The sequence below is a fragment of the Antennarius striatus genome, chromosome 16 (genome assembly GCF_040054535.1).
Source record: "Antennarius striatus isolate MH-2024 chromosome 16, ASM4005453v1, whole genome shotgun sequence".
In the NCBI taxonomy this organism is placed as follows: Eukaryota; Metazoa; Chordata; class Actinopteri; order Lophiiformes; family Antennariidae; genus Antennarius; species Antennarius striatus.
In genome coordinates, this window is record NC_090791.1 from 2,699,312 (window position 1) to 2,719,169 (window position 19,858).

Here is a 19,858-nt window from a genome sequence, read left to right on the forward strand (position 1 = left end):
GGGATGCCAGGTCATGTGATCAGTGAGGAGGAACTCGTCAAAACAAACATCCACCTTCCTGGGTTTATCTGAGTGCAGCACAACTTTATTTTTCTCTGCTTGTGATTGGAAGTGTCAGACGTGAATATTGTGGCTTGGAAATGAAATCAGCTGTCAAGAAAAGAAAATCATTTTCATGATTAAATAAAGAATTTTTTGAAAGGGATTCTTTCAGAAAGGGAATAACATTAAATTTGAAGTCACGGTTGTTTTTTATGCCTCTGTATGAATGAAGTCCCTTTCTACTCGTGCCTTTGATTCACAATAAGAAAATAAATGTACTTATGAAAGTGTGTCTAGATGGTTCATTTAAAACAAGAAACAATTATTGTGTGAATTAGAATTTTTATTTTTGCCATGGAATCAGAAACAGTTGAATTTTTCATGCTGAAACCAAAAATTCGGAAATTGTGACGACTGTCAGACCTACGCCCTCTAGTGGTGAAGACCGTCGCCTTCATAGCATGCAAAATAGCAACAAAATTGAATCGCAAACAAAAGTTTTGCGTGGTTTTAGTGATCAGGTGTCAGAATGGGTGCATAATTTTACATTTGATGAGAGATTTTGGTAAATTTGAAAATGTTTTAATTCTTCGATCACTTCCAGAAACAGTTTCTTGTATGAATGTTAAATCTGTGGGAAATAACACGGCCTTGTTGGGATTGAGACGGTCAACGTGTAATTCACCAGGTGTGGACACAAACCGAACGGACTGCCGATCCGGCACAAATTTTGCATGAGATTCATGAAAATAGAAATAAACGCTTTCTGCCTCGCTGCTCTCATGTAGCTCCAGCGTTGATTTATGTGAAACAATCATACAGCTGCACACAGTCCACACACACACACACACACACACACACACACACACACACACACACACACACACACACACACACACACACACACACACACACACACACACACATTTTCCCCATCCTGCTTGGGAATCCTGAAATATATTAACGGCACCGGCAACCGAATTGAGAGAAGGTCCGTCACCACAACGGAAACATGGATTATTTTCCTTACTTACTTTTACTAAATTTTGTATACACAACCAGTAAGTCTTTAGCCGCTGTTAGCCGCTAATGCTACTCCTCCCTGGCCACTGACGCTGCAGACACGCGTGTTTTCCTTTAAACGCACACGTTAGCACCTCTGCTCACAGATTTGTAAAGACGGTAAGAATAAAACTTGTCAAAACATAGTCACGTGCGTTGAAGAGCAAATATAGTTTCTGAGATATTCTCCCATGGAGATAAGAACTGCTTTATCAATCACGTTTCCATGGAAACCATTAAGGGAATAGCATTTGCTGATAACTTGCAGAACTGAATCCCAATGTCGAATTCATGCTGGGGGCAATAAAAACAAGGTGAAGCGTTAAATCCGAGCTGCAGCTTATCACTTAGATCAGGTAAACAATTACAGCCAATCATCTTAGGACGGAGTTCAGTCAGGTGACAACAGTTAGTCAGCAGAGCGAGAGAACCAATCAGATAACTCCTGCTTTCCGATCATTTATTGGGTGGGAAGAGGCAGCAACAAACAAGGAGTGCAGGAGGAATGAAGTTTTCATAAGTCACCTGGTTAATTGGGGGGGTTGGGGTGGGGGGTTGATATCTGAGCCCCCCGGTGACTGACGGCGCCGTGGCAACAGGAGAACGCTAATGACTGCCAAGATAATGGTGCAATTAATAAGCAACACGCCGCTGTGATGAAATCACCAAAGTTCATCAATCCTGGTTCACGAGAAACTCGGGATGAAAAATAACAAACAAAACCTCACAGTCGACCGCCGTCACATGATGAGCTAGCAATGAAACATTAGCGTAGCGATGTAAAGAACAGGCGAGCAGGGAGGGTGTTCTAACCCCCTCCCTGTCTCAGATGCACCACTGAACACACACAATGGGCGTTTAATTAAATCCAGAATCATCATGAACGCGTGATAAATTTACATCTGAGTGGACATGAGGCGATAATAAGAAGGTCATCCTCTTCCCACAATCAATTCATTCAGATCTGCGTGGAGGCGTGAGAGTAAGTCCAATTAAAGACAAAGACGATTATTCCAAAAGTAATTGCAATAAAGTTAAATACGTAGTTTCAATTAAAATAAATTAAATCACTGCTTTTTTTTTTGCAATCAGATCCTGTAAAAAAAAAAAGTGAAATTGAAATGAAAAAAGTGAAATTAGTCCAATTATGCAAAGAAAAAATATTGACGCACAAAAAGACAGAAACTGACTCACCACACCAATTACAAGTAGAATAATACGCCACCAACTTTATGGGAGGATTAAATTTAAGCTTAATGTTTGCTCCCAACGACACGCAGATCGACGTCTGTTTCAAATGTCAGCGAACACGCCAGTGAGTATTTGAAGCCTGAGCCAACGCGCCGCAATTAGAATGTCGTGGCTGGTTCTGCAACCTGGAGTTAACGCTCAAGGGCCAACGAAGCCAAAAGAAGTGACTCCGCAGGGAACAGCGATAATTACTCCACAGCACTCGGAGAGCCGGCTTAATTACTCTAGAACACAGGTAAAAAAGGCTGAACACACCAGCATCATAAATAGATGGGATGGAAAGAAGTTTGTCCCATTTTATTGAAGGGAAAAATATGTGAACGATGAATTCGGGTAAATTAGAAGCAGCCATCAGTTTGTGTTCAATAATTCACCCAAATGCAGTGGAAAGTCAGTCCGATTATTGCATCAAATAATGTCTCACAGGGATGGAAATGCTTTTGAGGTTGGAGTTTGGGTTTGTTTTGTTTTTCATGTGGTTGAAGCGGAGATTCACCACTGAAGCCTCCACATCCTGTTATTCAATCGATCCGTCAATCGATGGTCTCTGGGCCGGTGTCACTCAAAGCCTTCAGTCCGGGCTTTATTTAAAAATGTACTTAGCGGAGTCAAAAATTTACGACGACTCAAACAGACTCAGGCTAGTCAAGAGATTTGCTGGTTTACATCTAGCATGACACCCAGGAATGAAATCACCCTGGAAAAATAAAACTCAGACTTATCCTAAACAGTCTGCAGTGTTTTCACGACACCTGTAACTATAGAAACAAGACATTCAAACCAACGACCTCCATGTTCTCCCCCAAGTCGACGTTTGTGTTGAACCCTCCAGCGGCACTCCGGGGTCTGTTTTTTCCAGTGAGTCCTTTGAGATCTGAGGTTTGCCTTTGAGGGTGTCATCCGTTCTTGTCAGGAACAACATGTTCCCGTCTTATTTGGGGGGTAGGGGAGGGTGATGGCCAAATCAACATTCATGCACCGCTGAATGTCTGCTGAAGCTCTGCCTTATAGCTGCCATCAGAACACTAGCTTACCTTTCAAGACTGACTTCTCGCTTCTTTAAAGCCACCATCCTGTGGTTGTTCATAAAGCCTGTGGTGACCTTGGTTTGTTACCTTTAGAGGTGTATAATGAGAGGTTCATACAGGAAGCATTGACCAACCTTCCTTGCTAGTAAAGCTTGAAATGCACAATTTTCTCGCTTCTTTAAAGCCATCATCCTGTGGTTGTTCATAAAGCCTGTGGTGACTCATAAGACCTTGGTTTGTTACCTTTAGAGGTGCATAATGAGACTAGCCTGGCTTTTCAGGCTAGTTTCCAGGAGGTCAACTGAGTGTCGGTCTTCCTTCAGGCGTCCATGAATACCTGCCACCCCGGTTTACATCCCATCGATTCTCTTCTTCCTTTTACCAGTTTTCAATATCTGCAAATCACGATTCAGGTTTGTGCAGAGCGACATAATCCTCCAAATAACACCATATACTTTTGAGAAACATTACGCCTGGCAGCGGCACTATATATCGGCAGAATCTGGTTGGGTTTCATTCCACAAATCGCCAAACAAGATAGTTGTGACTAATAAGGTAGAGGTCGGAGGGTCTCCATGTTCTTGGCCCGTGGCTTTAAACATAGTGCTTCCTTTGGAACGCTAACACCCAGACAGCAGAGTGAGTATAGTAATAAATGCCCGTGATACCAGAGGCTACGCAACATTCCCTGAATAAGGGTCAGCCATCCAGGCTACGGATGTTGAATCACCGCCATAAATCCCAGCTATCTTTGTGTCAGACCGTGATGAAGAGCATCACCGTCAAACACTCAAAAGGTCACAGTTTAACGAGACATATCATGCATGTACGGCAGCGTGGCTTGAGTTTTATCCCCTAACATGCCTGCAGGCTCTTAGCATTTAGCGGCGTGAAGCATGACGCCAGAGATGCAAATATAACACACCTGAGAGTTGATTGTAATCTGCTGTTCGCACCAGGGGTCTAGTGAAGAACAATCAGACCCTCTTATACGCTTGGCAGCCACCTCCTTATGTTTTCTTGATTGGTGGAACTAGAGAAACGGCTTTCATCCAGTTTCGCTATTATAAGAAATCAGGATGATCAACACGCAGACGGACACAGGGGCCTGTGGGGGAGGCATGGGCGAACGTCAGGGAGGCAGAGAAGGAGCTCTGCGGAGCTCCTCTGGGACTCAGATAGACTTCAAAGATAAACTGTCGTGTTTGGTGTGTTAACAGACTCATTCCTACATGTTTAAATGTCATCTTTTAGGATCGCATGCAAAGCAAAGTCATCACGGCGAGTCCCCTTTCAAAACTTTTCCTGGCGCCCGTCTTCAGAGTGGTCACTGATCTCGCTCCAGCTAACGAACCGCACTCAAATCCAGCCTAATCCTCAAAGGGCTCAAGGCTGAGGATGATCTCATGGTCCGCATCCCACTCCACTGTATTCCGTTCACAAATCTCATTTATGCATTTTAAGCTATGCTACGTTAAAAGCCCTCTAGCTTAACATCTGTCATTTGATATTAAAAGCTCTCGGGGGTTTTTTTACTTCAATGTTTGATGACATCAGAAAAAGCTGTCGAATTCCTCCATGCCTGTTCTTGGAAAGTGGAATTTTAAATGTGAACTTCATGTTGCATTCAGGGAATAGTTGAACAAAAGAAAAAATCTTTGGCTGAAGGGGAAAGATAGTGAACCTGATGCAAATGATTTGGCCAATCAGCTTCTTACTAAACAAACAAACACGCAGAAATAAACAATAAGATATGTAGGGTAACAAACATGAGTTAGGGTTTGGGTATCATGGGCAACATGATGATCAACTGACTTGATAGAACCTGAACGCCTCGCGGCGTGAGTCGAGTAAACGCCCACACTCGCTCAAGATAGAAGCTGGAACATTAAATCTCCCAGCATCCTCCTCTTCCTTGCCTCTCCTCAGATAGTCTCAATTAATTCAGAGTCGGGGATTCATTAAATTTTCACCTGCAGGTAACGCAGACATGGTCTTCTTAAAACTTAAAAAATAAGACATCTGACGTTGGTGTCAGCTCATTAAAGAGTTTACATTTTAGAAAACCAAAGCGCAAACTGGAAAAAAGAACTCAAGGAAACAACCGAACGACACGTTTGAGAAATAATGAGTGTTTGGAATGTTTTCTTGAACGGAAAATTAATGATCAAGATGAATTAACATTTGACCAGTTGACTACTTGATTAATCGCCACATTGTTTTAGCCCTACATGAATACCAGAACAACACGAGGCAGCATTTGTTAGCATTAGAGGCATCTGATCGCATCATTTATCTGCACACCGTTACTGAAACAGTACATCTTCATTCCGTCTGCGGACAGGTTCCATCTCATTGGTATGCAAGGAAGTGAGAATGTTCCCACTGAATCGTCTGCTGTCATAAGAGGCCTTCTGAAAGTCTCAGACATGAAGGACTAAATCTTCTCTAAATGCTCAATTTCACTCCCTTTGCTGGATGCACTCTGTGCTTATAAGTCACAGTAATTTGCAGATGAGCAGTTTCATAGCAGGTGGTTTCTCCAGGCTGCCGCAGTGCAACGGATCGCCTGTTGAGCAACGGCATCGTGTTCCAGGTGAGGGCGGTCAGCGAGCCTTTATACCATCCTAAGGAGACAGAAACGCCATCAAGGAAGTGGAAAGAGTGTTTTTGATTTCCAAGAAAAATTACCATGACATAAAACTCCACAAAGACGGGCCAGGATTTGTTTGCCGTCTGTAGATTAAAAGGAAGGTATGGAGAATCTGTCTGTTGCATCTCATTGCTGTTATTGGGCCAGATGGTTCCGGCGTGCGAGCAGAACTCCAGCAGGACTCGGATTTGCTGCGGTAACTCTTCAGCGCTTGTATTTAGTGAAAGTTTGATTTCATCTCCGATGTATTTGTCTTTCCTTCATGGATGGCTTTTTCATTTGTAGCCACGGAGCCAAATGCTGATTGGTAGATTGAGCATAAATTGCATGAACCATGGTTCATGTATCCGCCTCAGATTTATGAGGTCTTGTTCCGAGGGGCAGGGAGGAGCGCCGTACGTTTAGAGCAGGCCGGCTTTATCTTCAGCAGTAAATTACCAGGCAGTAGTGGTTGAATTGTGAATGTAACTGAGTGTGTGTGTGTGTGTGTCTACACAAAAACTGCTTTTTTCAATGCAATCAATGGTGCAGTCTTTGCCTTTATGAACCGGTCAGAGTCATGCGTTCAGTGGTTTAGCTCCATCGATGCTTCGCTTCCTCCGATTCCACTTCCCTTTGCACTCTGGGCGATTACGACTCAACTCTGAAAGTCTCACTTTGTCTTCCCTTCGTCGGATTTTTTTTTTTTTAAATGCTGTTTGAGTTCCATCCAAAAAGAAAGCATTGATTTCCTTCACAAACAATGGCGCCTCGGCATTTGGAAGCTCGCTTTCACGTCAGAACCGTAGGTTTTTAAAGCCGTGGCGCGTGACGTTGCGTGTTCCACGTCAGCCCTGAAGGTTACACCTCGTCTTCGCCTACCGTGGGCGGTGCCTGCAGGTGAAGCCATTCAGCCATCAAGGGTCTATTATAGCTCTGACAGCCAGCAGGCTAGCTCGCTGCATTTGTGTTGTTTGTGGTGAGCCTGAGGGCGACTGTTAGCATTATCTATTGTTTGTCCTCCACTCGCGTTGCAGGTCACTCATCTCTTAAGGGAGTCATTATCATTGCTAATTCATCAATACACCATTGGCTTTCTGATTATCTGCTTGTTTCTATTTTTAGACTCATCAGGGATGGAAAAATTAACAAGTGGGAATGTCGTTGCATGTCAGGATATAAAGCTAGTCTTTACGAGACGTCTGTTATTTCCTTAATGTGTTGTGTAACCTCTGGATAGTGAAGAATCAATTTTAAGTGTCAACTTATTGTCCTGAAGATGAATAATCATTAAAATAATTTTATTTTAAATCTTTAGGACATTATTTGTCATAAATTTTATTTTTTATGAGATGAAATCCACATCTTTTTTCGGAACCTTTTAAGAATTCAGTTCCTGGAAAGGCTAATCCGATAAAAACTCCCATTGGGAGAATTTGTTCAATATTTAATATTCCAGCAGGCGATCAGCTGTTCTGACCTTCATTAATTTATGATCCTGATTGATTCAATGCCAGAAAGTTGACTGTCTTCTCTCTTCCATCCAGTGCATGCTGGGAAACGCTCCGCTCGTCCCTTGACGGTAAGAAAAAGCCGCCATGAAGAGAATAAGGCCGTATAAGTTCCTCTACCCTCGTTCACGTTCTACACCGCTGGTGACATATTTATTACTTCCACATAAACCCGCTGTTACTCTGCATTCACGGGATTACAAGTTGTAAACAGGATATCGGCGAGGGAGGTTTAACTTTTCTTTATAGACGCTTGTTTCATGACTTTAGATGAAAACTTGGATTTACCAGGAAAACAGTCGCTCGCGTGGAAAAGACGTTTTCGTCCCAGAAATGAAAGTATAAAGTTCTTACCTTGATACCAGGCTAATACTTGAAGCTGTTGCTTTCTTTGCGCAGGCTTGACTTTGACGCGTCAGAAAACGTCTTCGTCTTGAAAGCTTTATCGTCTCAAGGCTGCAACAGTTTCTTTGTTCTAGAGTCGTTGTTTCATGCTGCCAGATGTTGTTCAGCTACCTTTACAGCCGGAATTAACAATTAATGTAAATGAACTTATTTATATTGGTTATATTGGAAGCCACACGTTAAAGCCACAGGGGCTGGCGGCTACATGCCACGCTACGTATCTCATATGATTTAGTCGATTATTATTTTCCTGGCTGGGTAAGGCAAAGCTACGCTTCTCCAATTAACCATTTGTTCTCGTTGAAAAGGTCTCGCTGTCCTTGATTAATGGAGGTTTGAAGTCTTCCCCTTGATTCCGGTGGTAGAAGTGGAGGCTGAGGCGCCGACGCTGCATCAACGATGACAAACGGTTGGAATTCAACATATATTTTTGGCAGCTGACGTGACGGAGATGCGAGGTTACAAAAGAACGACTTTGACAAACATGAGAACAAATCTTAACAGTTTGGATGATCCTTGAAGGGGGGGGGGGCAAGACGGCGCCTTCATATCAAACGTGATGCATTCGAATGAGGTGGATCAGCAGTCGCCATGGTAGCACATGTGTTACAGTCATCAATCAATGGATGGTTAATGGAAAACCGCTTGGCGACACAGTCATCACATCGTAATCTCTGGAGGACGAAGTGATCTGGACAGTTTGAGGCGAGAACAAACATGCAGGGGGGGTAAACAGCCCCTCAAAAATGGCACACCAACACACAATGAGCAACAACGTTTTCAAAGAGCTATCAAGCCCAATCAGCATCAAGCCTACGCATGACTGACCTCCCCCTACTGGTGCTGTAGGCTTCAGCTCTGAAAGGCTAACAGCGCCCGACAACACCTCCTGATTATTTCATCACTGGTAGAGGTGTGGCTGAATATAGTGCTTGCTTCAGAAGCCAAAGCCATTCAAGAAAATCACTAGATTAGATTCCTACTTGAAACCAAGACATTTCTGCCAAAGCTGTCCGATTTTTAAAAAAAACCATGCTAGTTTTCTACTGTAAGATTTAGAAAAAAGCAGAAACAAAACCAAAAACCCAAATTAATCATGTGTTTCCCTGGTGAATAAACAAAGAGAAATTACCATCCACAAGCTGTCAAGCGGTCGTCCGCATAACTCTACTGTTTTCCTGATAAATTAACGAGCTGGCGAAGACGGCCCCAAAAGTCACTCATGCATAATAGATGAGCGAATCAGCATTGGGAGCTCGATGTTCAGGATTGTTCGCCGTTCATCAACAGGAGGACCGATGCCCAGGAAGAGACAGGTTTTGACAGGAAGTCAAGGCAACGCGTGAACTGATTACCGGAAAGTTGGCTCAATCTCCTTCATGACATACGTGGAATTACTGTCACTCTCCTGCTGAATATTTCGTCCTCCTTCTTGTTGCCTGACGAAACAACTGTAGGAAGTCATTTTGGCTTCCTGTTACAGAAGTTAAAGTAAATCTCAACGCATGACTCAACCCTAAAAGCACATTTATGCTGCACATTAAAAGACAAACAGTATACGGATGCATTTGGCAAGGCAGTTCAAGGCTATTTGAGCTGTCAGATTGACCTGTGTGGAAAAACGAAGTCATATATCCATCAGTATTTCTACTTTTCTCCAAACAAGGTGCACTTAGTGATGTCCCAAGGTCAGTGAGAGCAACGTCAGCTCAAGTCAATCTCAAATACAGTAAAGTAAGGAAAGGCAGTTTGAAGGCAAGACACATAGATGTATTATATGTACAGATATAAGTGATGTCATCAATTCCTGAGCCATTAACGACGACTGACAGCATTTTTCCTTGAGTGGACCGTTTACGTCGATTTGGTATGAAGTGCTTCTGAGCAGTAAATAACACTTTCAGCTCAGCGTTCAGCCTCTTTTGAGCCACGAACCTGTCGAAACCCGTTGAAAACAATTTCATTACTCGCCGCAGCCTCCCAGGAGTGACTGACAACGCCTTAATTATCACGTTTCTAATTTCCTGTGGAAGCAGCGCTGTCTACTCCCTTTGTCTTCATGGCTAACCCGTGTTTCGAGCTTCTAACGGCCATTCATCTCCGCCGAAAATGTGTTCTCGTGCCCAGAGAAAAATTACATTCTAATTGACTTCACGTTTTTGATTCCATTTCACCAATATACCAAATGGGATTTTCTTTTTTCCCGTGTATGCTTGTGTTCCATATTATATTAATTTGCTCAGACAAGCAGCCAGATGTTCCAAATAAATTAAGAAAAACATAATCCTGGCATCAGAAAACGAGCGTTGCCTGCCAACTCGGTGACTTGCCGGAGGTGGGGGAGGACAAGGAGGGATGGGGGTTGTTTACGTCTGATGGCCGCGCCAAAAAACACACTTCATTTATCTAAAATGAGACGGTCAATCCTGGAAATCCATGAACTTAACAAAATAAATCTATGCAGTGTTTTAGGGAGATGCTCGATCAATAGCCGGGGCTTTCCAGGGATCTAGCCACGTTAACGTACTGATAACACGGAAGACGAGAGGCCGATGCAGATGTTCGTACCGACCGCCCTCAAGTATGTCACACGTGATTAAATGTGTAAAACTGTTAGGGCAGAGATTCATTCATTCACACCAGAACAATTGGACTCAAATGAAAGAAACTGATGGGATATCAAGAGCTGTGGCCAAAAAATGTTGGGGTGGACTTTCAGATTGAGCCATGCTAGGTAGCTGTCGTTTGTACGGCAGCTGTTAGCCGTAAAAGTAAGTTGGTATATTTTCAGAATTGTCAAAGTATTCATTTCAGATATGGTCAGAACTAGTGGGAATACGGGCAAGACGGAAATGACCAATAACCCGATATCTCAAACTATTAGACCAAAATAATGAAACAGGATCTACTGCTGTCGATCTCTATCAACTACCAAACTGTTCGACCCTTCATCTCCCTGGTAGCCGTTAGTTTGAAGGTGGTTTTCAAACCAAACTTCTCCGTTGCCCCATATTTGTTGTTCTGCTGTGTCATGTCGACAAATACCTCGTATTGTTATCATCAACCAGACTGTGTTTGTGCAGATTTACCTTATCGCTGGAGGCCCGCCTGGAACGTCTGTTCGTTCAATCACACGGCCTCCCGATGCCGGCGCAGATAAGAACCGGATTACTTATGGAATACACTCAAAAATGTGCTCATAATGGTTCTCACTTTATTAGAGTGTAGCCGAGATAAGAGCGGGGGAGAAAGAAATGCCGCTGAATACAAATTGAGCCGGAATGCGGAATAAATAACGCTACCCAACTGCAGGGTTGGAGCCGGCGTTTGTGTTTTCACAACGTCGTTCTAACGTCGTTAAACTTCAGTTCTGTGTTTAAATATTAATCTAATTTTGGACTGTACCACCCTTGGTCTGAAATATAGGCGTAGCTATAGGTGTAGCTGAAAAATTCAACTTATTTGGTGGAAAAATAAGCATTCCATACATCACACATGCATTTGTGCCACCCACCGCCACGCAAAGTATACATGGAAACATTGAAGTCATGATTTAACCCGTTTTATTTCTCGACTCCTTCGGGTAAATTCTGGCCTGTGCAGCAAACCGAAGTTGCCCAGTACCGACATTAAAGGACATAGAACTGGTATCAGCAAGAGTTCTTTATGAGGTTGTGAACGTACCCGTCTGAAGGCATAGCGCGTAGCTGCCCCGGGGTAAAAAATACAATCTCATATTTTGATTGGCTAGCCTGGACTGCACTTCATCCCTTGTGTGTGTGTTTAGGGTTTAATTGGATTCTGAATATTCCTCCGCCGGCTCCATCGGTATAAATGTGTCCATTATAATGATTGATTATTATTCAATTACACAAAATCAGCAAATGAGGTCCTTCATAAAAGCAGTTGTACCGCAAATTATTCAGATGGATCAAAAAAAAAAAGAACTTGATGCAGAGTTGATGCAGTTGTAGATGTTGCAAATTGGATCTGAAAGCTCAAACGTTTTGTGGTCTATTTATTCTACAGATAAATTAGACATAACTTCTGCAGATGGATTTCTTCACTATTCATCACTCAGAGAAGAAACACATGTGAACACAAGTGTTCCAATAATTACCTGGTTTCCAAAATGCAAAGTCCATGTAATGTCTAAAAGAAAAGAGCAGGTCATTAACTGGAAAGTTCAAGATGTGTTGTTGATTTGTGGTCTTACCATTATCTCCTTGGAACATTGCAGGAATTCAGGTGTAGCATTAAAATAAAACACAAAACCAGCCTTCCTCCTCTTCCTCTTGTTTCGACTGGAGTGGACAACGTTGTCACATGGACAAGCTCCGTTTTTGTGAAAATGCAATTCTAGACAAAGTCAAGGCCTGATTATGTCGACATTGTCAAGAGTTCAAATGTTAAAAAACACTTTGTTACGCTTCACCTCTAACAACGCAGGTCCGGAAACTCTGTCACGTTACCTTGGCAACAGGTTCCCAACTGATGGCAATCACAAACCACTCCGTGGGTCGGTCTGCTCCCACTTAGACGTGTCTGCAAGACCTCAACTGATTCCTTTCGAAGCGACGAAGCAGGAGTTCCACTTCCTTGTTGCCTTGTATCTAAATAAAGTTGATTTGCAGAGAAGCGAGCTGGCCTTCTGATTGGGAATAGTCCTAGAGGAGAATGTCAGTCACTGCATGTCATGTGAATTTGGCAGACACGAGTGACAAAACCGAATGTGAAAGGGGGACTTCCTGGCCCATCAGATAGGCGATGGAAACTGTCTCATCACACGATAAATAACCGTGTTCAAACGGTTATTTAAAAACGATTGGAAGGAATTAGCTTGGGGAGGAGTTGGATGTAATTGTTTGTATTTGTCATCAGCTGCCAAAGACTGCTTCAGATTATCAACAATATTTTTACAGGACTTCAGCGAGCGGAAAAAAACAACACAAATCTTTTACATTTAGCATGAAGAGTCAAAGATGCCGTCAAGAAAAGATGTTAGAAATGGATGTCAAGTTTCACTTTTCCTTCTTCTTCAAGCCAGCATGTTTGTTATGCCTCACTTGCTTGGGCAACGTTGCCCCTAGTGGTTTCTGATTGTACGGCACTTTCCATTTCATTCATTTCCATTCATGTCCGTATAGTCAGGTGGAGCAGGAATGGAGTATAAAGTCAATAAAGTGTTAACTTACGACCAAATCAAGATGGCAGTGGCCAGGATCTCAAACTACAAATCACCAAGGAGTAGAAAATCCCCACTCCAAGGACGCTTTCCCGTTTTATATAAATAATAGACTAAATCTAAGAGATATTTGAATTTTTAAACAACACGCAACCTGAGTATCCTCACTGCAAGTCATAAAAATTCAGGACACAATACACAGGTAGCTTGAGGGTGAAAAGTTAGAAAGTAAGAGGAATTAAGTATGTAATAAGAAGTCAGGCTTAGAATCTGAATCATAAAAAGGATTGAACTTAACCTTCAAGAAGAACCACCTCCAGGTTTTCTGGGTTTGCACCAAGTGGCACCAGACCCCTCATAAATGTGATGTGATTTAACGACTCGGTTCTATTTGACGGTTCATAAAGAGGGCCTAAATTTGTTTATCAGTGTGTTGGGGGGGCATCATCATCATCATCATCATCATCATCATCATCATCATCATCATCATCATCATCATCATCATCTCAGGATGGGGGAACATCAAAAGGGAAGTGTGCTTGTACCTTAGGTGCAATTATTTCTGTCTGTAAAATGGGTGTTACATCACGCAAATAAATGCTGCAGAACCACCCTAGTTTCAGATATTTGGAATTCAAAGTATAACATTTGGATTCTTTGAAATCAAACCAACCAAAAGATAAATGAATTTTAAAAAAAAAAAAAACTCATTATAAAGCGTCACCTTTTCTGATGCTCATTGCTGAGGTTCACCTACTTATCACGCACGAATGCTTTTACGCGTTTCGCTTCAAACACGTCTGAATCGCAGCCCCGACACAATCCCACCATTAACAAGCTAATGATATGGAGTTTTGATTGTAATGGTTCCATGCTGGCAGATGGCAATTAGTGAGGACAAAGACTTTGGTGTTTAGAAGCAATCCTCCCACCGGTTTCTCATCAACGATCCGGGTTTTCTGTGGTCGTGTATTCCCGCCATGACACATTATTATCCTTTTATCCTGACATATACAAAACACGGTTTGGGTTCATCCCTATCTGGCCTGCCTAGAGCTTTTAAAATTATATTGGTGTCACAGTCAAGGCAATGCCAAAGTTTTTACTATTTATTCTATGAATAAAATTAATCTATGTTCCCAGTTTATTGCCAAAAACACAAATGTGACAGCAGTAGAGGTAATATTTAGGTTTGTGTCACTGTAAGCATGGAAATTACATAAAAATAAGAGTTTAGAATGGTTTTGCAAATAGCCAGCCTGGTGATGTCTGGCCTGCCGCCATCGTTCCGACAGAACATCCGGCGCTGTTCTCACCGCAGACATGCCTCCACAGAGGTTTGAGTGCATTGAACAGATTGTTTTGCACAGATCACGTCTCGCTGTCAAAAAGCACCCGAAGCGGTAAAAGTTCATCATCTGAGAACTGCAAATGATTGGAAGCAATGTCGCCGATGCAGCAGATGTGGAAATAGAAGGAAAGTCGGCCCAAAGTCATGAATTCACAAGACGAACATACTTTTCTTCTGTATTAACCTCTATACATTCTAATAATATTATAAGCCTTGAACATTATAGAGGCATGAGTGAAGGACAGCCCTGCTCTGGTCTTGGTTCTGCTCATGGGTTACTACTAGTAAAAGCATTTTTTCGACACCAATAGAGTGTCGTTCTACATCTGCTATCGGACGAATACCTTGATATAACTTTTATTTTGATTTACTCACAAAGGTACATTCAAAACACGGGTTAGCGGAACCAAACAAACTGTTCATGAAGCGCATATTTCCTCTCCGGGCAGGAGCTGAAACGGAACCCGGTTGACTCACAGCAATAGCCTGAAGGTACAGGACACCACTGGGAGGCAGGAACGGGTCCTCCAACAAATGGCCAGAAGGGATAGAGCAGAATAACTAAAGTAGAGTCTGTCCATGGAATAAAGTCAATCATACACAAAGTCTGAGTTTTTTCTTAGCACAAAACCTGTGCCAGTCCACTTCCTGTTGATATCCACGTTTGAAATCAATGTTGTGCAAAGATTGTACGCTGGACTGAAAGGTCGGCCCAGGGGCGGCATTTTTTCGCGGAATAATAGTTTAAAAGCTGGCTGATGGCTCTTTTATTTTTACTTACTTTAACAAGCAATAGTCGAGACAGACAAAAACATGTTTGTCAGTTTTGTCAGGAGGTCAGTCACCTCGGTCTAGTTTCCACAACACTGACTGCTTTTATATGTGACTCATTAATCCAACCAGGACAGGAGTAACTTCACTTGGTACGCAAGAAAAACCCAAAGCATCTGGACCCCACGGTTTATTGGTCTTTATACCATCCAATCTGTGGGACATTTCACTGCCACAACGCCATTCATTAATATTTATATAAACGACAAATTAAACATTGAAGTGAAAGCTGCTATAAAACCGTGGTTGAACATCTGTGGCTCAGAGATCCAGATCCCGGGGTTGAGGATTAATGGAGGAACGGGATTAAACTGGCGGAAGTTTTGCAGCAGCTTGTTGGGAGTTCTAGTCCCATCACACAGCTTATTGTGACAGGAAATTGCTATTATGCCGTTTCTGGTTGACTTCCTGTTTTATTTTGAAGGTGCTCCTCTTCCGTTTTCCTTCATTAAGTTGAGGCTTGAGTGAGTAAAGTTGGGTTTTGGGTTCATAAAGTCAGATTCGTCGAGCGCTGGTTGATGTCAAAATCAAATCAGATTCAAGTTTAATTCTTGGCAGTCTGACTTTATCCTGCCATCGCATCAAGCGTCAGTTTGCTCATTAAACTGCAAACCTCCCGGCTGAAAATCGCAGAGTACAGACGAGGTGAAATTTGTTTACATTGATGTCTGACATTCTCTTATTAAATCAAAACCGAAGCCGTATTCTGCCGCAAGACCCGCAGAGTAATTAGACCCTATGGTTTTAGAATTGGCGAGGTTTTCCTCACACACACAATTAGACTTCATTGTTTCCTCCAACACACGTTCAACACGAAGGGCACACTCTCTTCTTCCTCTCCTATAAATTATGTATCATCTCCGAGTTTTGTTCCTTTAAAATTATCCCACTTTCCAGTCACTGCTTTTAATGCATTTTAATATGAGCCTGTCTTCAGCGAATTTCAAACCGACTAGAGGAACAAATATTAAAGTAGTGCTTGTTTCCTCTCTTGCATCGGCATTACAAGCACTTACATCTCACTATTTTTTTCATAATATCCAACCTAAGATCGGCTTCCAAGAATAATTTAATTGAAGTCCATTTAGCCGCGCCCACCCACAAATCAAATCAAAGAAAATTAAAGCTGCAATCGGCAGGAAATGTTTAGATTTTAGACCCAAAGAAAATTAATGAAAAAATGGGGACTCAAAGTTCCATCCTCTTGGGAGAATGAACGCCAACATGAAAGTTGTCAGCGATGAATCAAAAAATTCCAACCCAGTAGGGCTGTGGAAGGGGTGGAACCTATCAAAGGTGACTTTGTTAGGAGGTGTGGTAGATCCAAGATACACCAGTGATTCGTAACAAGAACAAAGACCTCGGATGGATCCGAACCGACAGGTGTCAGCGAACGCACCATCGCTGATGGAACTCGTCTGCCCCCCCCCCCAACCCGCCGCCTCCTCTCGGTTTATCCTCCGACACACTAACCCTTAGAAATCGCGACAAATGAGTCCTAGAGGGAGTTTTGAAAGTCAACAAGCAAACACTAATGAAAAACAAAGCAAATCCCCACTAAGCCCAGTCTGACAGGGATTCCAGCCAAATATGCATCACTCATTAAATCCCCCTTTGGCATTTCATCCCATTGTTTCCAGCCATACCTGCACGTTGTCAAATCCTGCTGCGGTGCCAAATACACACCGGGTGTCACCGGTCCCCCACAGTGGGTTCCTGAATATTTAAATCCAAACATTTCTTCAACAGTAATAGAAAAAAAAGGCTCTAATCTGATTTTCATACCACGGTCTGTCAAAGTTCAGAATGATTCCAAGTCGGCTCCAGATGTAGTTCATAAGCCGACCTTTGGAATATTATTCTTCCAGCCCCGCAGCCACCGGGGGAAGCGTCGGAAGACTTGGGATGTGACAGTCATATTAAGCAGCAGGTAAACGCCTGAGGGCTGAGCAGGTGCAGCTATTGGAGACATGCATCATTCTAACAGATTCACTGTGTTCCCACGGCGATGGAACAATCAAACTACCGGGAGAGACGAAGGGAGGGAAGGACAAGATGGTGCAGCAATCAGGAGCAGCTCCTGCTGGAGGTTCGGAGTAATGAAGGTGCTCAAATGCCTTCTGGAGACGCCGTCCTTTATTTCAAGCAATCAGAGGAAAGATCCAAACCAGCTGAGGGAAGAACTAATCTAAACAGAGAAGAAAGACCAGAAGAGGAGGAGGCGGTTCAGAACCGACGGATGTATCCAGGAGGAGTTCTAAAGTAACTCTGAGGCAACATGAGGAGGCTAGCAGAGGCTAGCAACGGACAGGCGAAAGCCATAAAGGTGATCACCAAGATGGGGGGGGGGGGGCAGGAAGTGCAAAATGAAACATGAACCATTCAAAATAAAGTAACAACTTCCTTTCGGCTTGTCCCGTTACAGTCGCCACAACATCTCATCCTTATTAGATTGATGCTCATATTTTTTTTGGCAAAGATTTTTTTATGCTGGATGCCCTTCCTGCCTCAACCATCTGCATTTATCCAGGTTTGGGACCGGCCAACAGTCGACCATGGCTTGTGCCCCCCCGTAGAGCTGTCGGGGGGCAGAAGCCGAAGCATGCACTCTACCACTGAGCTACAGCCTATAAAATAAAATACAAGTTCCAAAATAAGAAGACGATGCTTTTTTTTTTTAATGTTTGTGTAAATTAAACCCAACTAGAACATATCCACCTGTTGAGATGTTAATTCTGTGGTGCATTTCATTTCCCCACCTGTTGTCATAGTGTACATCCCAACTGCCTGATCTCTCTCTGACATGTGTTGTCTAATTAAATAATTCCCATGCAGGAAATGTTGAGTTTAAATGAAAACAAAAACAAAAGCAGCCCAGAGGGACATTAGAAAAACATAAAAGCATTTATTTGGTTATTTCTGGATGAGAGAAGCGCTTACAATAAACGATTTATCAGGAACTGAGCCTTTAATTTTGCACCTCCTGAATAAAACACTTCCTATAATCAACAGTGAAGGCAAAGAGTTTTTGGAGTATTGGTTTGACATGTTTTCCCACTGATTTTCGTCTTTGTAGCCTGAAACACTGACGAACTGATGAGGAGGTAAAACAGTGTGACTAGTCTACATCAGTCTGTTCTGGGGTTACGCCTCAGCGGGGAGTGGAGCCTCCTCTCATTATGCGAACACCTCTCCTTCCCATCTCTTCGGCTCCTCGGCGTCGTTCAAAAGCCTCCTTTTGAAAATTGGGTTCCTGCGTCTCCTTTTGAAGAGAGGAAAACACATTCCACCACCACGGCTCCTTTTGAAGAGTTCAATTTCACACCAATGCAGCCATTTCTTCCACTTTCATACTCGCCGGACTGATGAGCACAAAGTGGAAATCCGGTTTTTTTGGGGGGGAGGTAGATGTAGGTTACAGATCTATAAAGTACAATCCCTTATTCATATGGGGCAGACGAAACAAACGCAGTATGAGGTTTGAACACAGATTCTCCTCGTCAGAGCAGGAACGGGGACACACTCGTACAAATACTACCACTAAGAGAAGAACTCGTTCTAGACCCTGAGCCTAGGGTTTATTCATGATTATGTCTGACAAGGAGCTACCGTGTCGCCTGCAAATTCTGTATCCCAACAGAACTGGAGGCAACAAATCCCTCGAATGCAATTACTCCCGTTCTGTAATTAACATTCACTTTCAAGAGTGTCGCTCCTGCGGAAGGATGAGCGCCGACTTGGAAAATGAGAGGCAATCTCCTCCTCGTCCTCTGCAACGTCAAGCAAGGGGAACGTCGTCATCGCTAACGTGTGCGGTCTCCCGTGTCGTAATTTCTGACCTCAAATGATTGTAATCCCAACAAATTTCTTTCAGCTTTGAGATTTATGTTTGAATGGAAATGTGTTCTAAATAAGCTTTTAGTGATTGATTTTTCCTTTAATCACCATTTTTGATGTCCATTTGGATTTCTGTGAATCTGAATCTGAGCCCTTCTTTTCTGAGGCTATCGATTTACCCCACGATATGTTCTCTTTGGACGCCGTATTGATTTTCAGGAGCACTGTATGGCTTTTCTGTTAACCCTTGACCCCGACGAATTGGCACGCTTCAGTTTGACCTTTCAACGCTCTCTGACTTCAACTGAAATTGGACGAAGTGTAAATCAATGATGTAAACAGAGCAACACAGGTTCCCAAGAGTATCGCCTCAGCTTCGTACAAATACGTTGAATAATATCGAATCATCTCGAGTCGTTTCTTTGTCTGTGTCGCCACCTTAATCAAGACGCACATTTGAAGTCTCATTAAACGTGCGTCATCTCTTCCCAGATGGAATCTAGAGGACATCCACCCTGAAGGTCATGAAAGATATTGATCACTTTAAGATCACTTTAAAAGTGCTTTTAACGCTAATGAGTCCATCACGACCCGGTCGTCCACATTTCGTGTCGCTGATCAAAAACCGTCTCCCCTTTCCTGGATCTGACCTTTCACGGAACGGCCGAGGAAATCACATGAGGAGGTGTCAAGGACTCTTCGCTGGAAGATGTGCCCATTTTC

At 42.9% G+C, this 19,858-nt stretch overlaps 1 protein-coding gene across 1 annotated transcript in view; it reads right to left on the reverse strand.

The window, feature by feature from the left end:
• The window catches only part of asic2 (acid-sensing (proton-gated) ion channel 2), a 191,802-nt gene that overhangs the window by 92,690 nt on the left and 79,254 nt on the right, over positions 1 to 19,858 (reverse strand). The window lies entirely within an intron of this gene.